Source organism: Nerophis lumbriciformis, linkage group LG06 (assembly GCF_033978685.3).
Source record: "Nerophis lumbriciformis linkage group LG06, RoL_Nlum_v2.1, whole genome shotgun sequence".
Classification (NCBI taxonomy): domain Eukaryota; kingdom Metazoa; phylum Chordata; class Actinopteri; order Syngnathiformes; family Syngnathidae; genus Nerophis; species Nerophis lumbriciformis.
In genome coordinates this window covers 19468603-19471235 of record NC_084553.2, presented here as the reverse complement: position 1 = coordinate 19471235, position 2633 = coordinate 19468603, and positions in this window count along the sequence as shown.

Genomic DNA, 2633 nt, shown 5'->3' with positions numbered 1-2633 from the left:
GGTGGGCAAGCAGCCTTCTGGTGTGCATTACCGCCACCTTCTGATATGGAGTGTGGACCGAGATGGAACCCTACTTTATATTATTTTATTTAACCCATCCATCCATCCATCCATCCATCCATCCATCCATCCATTTTTTCTGCCGCTTGTCCCGTTCGGGGTCGCGGGGGGTGTTGGAGCCTATCTCAGCTGCATTCAGGCGGAAGGCGGTGTACACCCTGGACAAGTCACCATCTCATCACAGGGCCAACACAGATAGACAGACAACATTCACACTCACATTCACACGCTTAACCCAGTCTTTTTTTAAATATGTATATAATGCTTTGTATTCTACGTTTTCTGAGTGCCATCCTAAAATATCTTCCACCACTAACCTAACCTTCTTTCCCAGTTTTTCTTTTTCTCTATTGTATTTCCTACAATATTAAAACATGTCCTACACGTTCTATCTGATGGCAACAATCACACAGCCTGTATTATGTTTGTCTATCAATTTCAATGAACTATTTAGATATGTATGTCCTAATCTCATTCTAGTAATAATGTACCTCCAAAACCCTCAAATCTAAACTCCAAACATCCCAGAACAAGCGAGTCAGATTACTTCTAGACCTCCACCCCAGATCACACCTCACTCCTACCCACTTCTCCAAAGTGGGCTGGCTCAGGGTGGAGGACAGAGTAAAACAACTTGCACTGAGCCTAGTCTATAAAATCCGCTACACCTCCTTGATACCGAAGTACATGTCAAACTACTTCCTTAACGTAAATGACCGCCATAACCACAACACCAGGAGGAGCTCCACTAACCACGTTAAACCCAGATTCCGATCTAACAAAGGTCTTAACTCATTCTCATTTTATGCCACATCAATGTGGAATGCGCTCCCAACAGGTGTAAAAGAAAGGGCATCTCTATCCTCCTTCAAAACCGCAATAAAAGTACACCTCAGGCAACTTCAACCCTAAACTAACACCCTCCCCGGATTGTTAATAATCAAATATAAACAATCAAATGTAGATACTTTTTCTTATACCTTCTGATCTGTCTCTCTCTCTCTCTCTCTATGTCCACTACTTGCTGTCATATCCTACCAAGTCAGACCTACACTGTTTCAATGTCCATTTCTCTGTTCTCAATTGTTGATGACTGATGATAACAACCAAACCTAACCCCCCCCCCCCCCCCTCCACACCCCGAATTGTAAATAGTGTAAATAATTCATTGTATACACCCTGATAATTATCTTGTGTGATGACTGTATTATGATGATAGTATATATGATAGTATATACAATATCTGTATCATGAATCAATTTAAGTGGACCCCGACTTAAACAAGTTGAAAAACTTATTCGGGTGTTACCATTTAGTGGTCAATTGTACGTAATGTGTACTTCACTGTGCAACCTACTTAAGTCTCAATCAATCAATCAAAGTCTTCTTCATTCCTATTTCTATTACCTCCTCTCATTACACCTACTCTCCTCTGGACTTTGTAATACTTCCTACCTTTTGTTTTCTTATTCCAATTATCTTGCCACGTTTTATTGTGTTCTACCTTAACTATATTCTTCACTTCTTCTTTACTGTGTTTAATCTCCATGTTTACTTCTATTTAAGTGGTTGCTTGCTCTGCGTACCTATCTGCTAATTCCTTCACCACAACTCCTACATGAGCAGGTACCAGATAAATGTTACCACACCTCCCGCTTTATTTAATCTTCAGATTGCCTGAACTATTTCATATACTGAATTTGTCTTGTTTCTGATGCTATGTTTTTTATGCTAATCAATGCACTACTGGAGTCCAAGCACACAACTGCTTTTCTTGCTTTATTCCAATTAACTTCCATATAAATTGTGACCAATTCCCCCGTAAACAACGATAAATTATCGCAGATTCCTTTATTTAATACTCTGTTTCTTCGTGGGATTACTGCTGCAGCTCCTACTTTATTATTTATAGTTGTTGATGCATCTGTATATAGTATGACATTGTCTAAAAATGTTTCCTCAATCCATTGTTCTGTCTGGTAATTATTCAAAATTATATTCTTTAATAATTGCATATCTACATATGGGATATCATACTTTGATGGTGGTATTGGTACTGTAGGGCTAACTTTAATATTGTCAATTTGAACTTTTTCACATATGTCTCCTATTATCCACCCGAAACTATTCATCATTTTCTTCTCTTTTTCTTGGCAGTTTGGTAGCACTTGGTGAGTTGGATGTCCTTCCTTGGACCCTTTTAAGTTTGCCCAATAGACTGCTGACAATTGATCTCTTCTCATGTCTAAAGGTTTTTCATTCATTTCTGCATGTAATTCTGCCACTGGGGTTGATTTTGTAGTTCCACAGCATAACCTTAGTGCCTGTGACTGGATCCTGTCTATTTTACCAAGTAATGTTTTTGAAGCAGATTGATAAATGATGCATCCATAATCAATAACAGATAGAATTAAAGTGATATATATCGCTTTCAATGCCTGTCTATCGGCCCCTCAATCTTTACCCCTCAAAGCCCTCATTCTATTTAAAGGCCTACTGAAACCCACTACTACCGACCACACAGTCTGATAGTTTATACATCAATGATGAAATCTTAACATTGCAACACATGC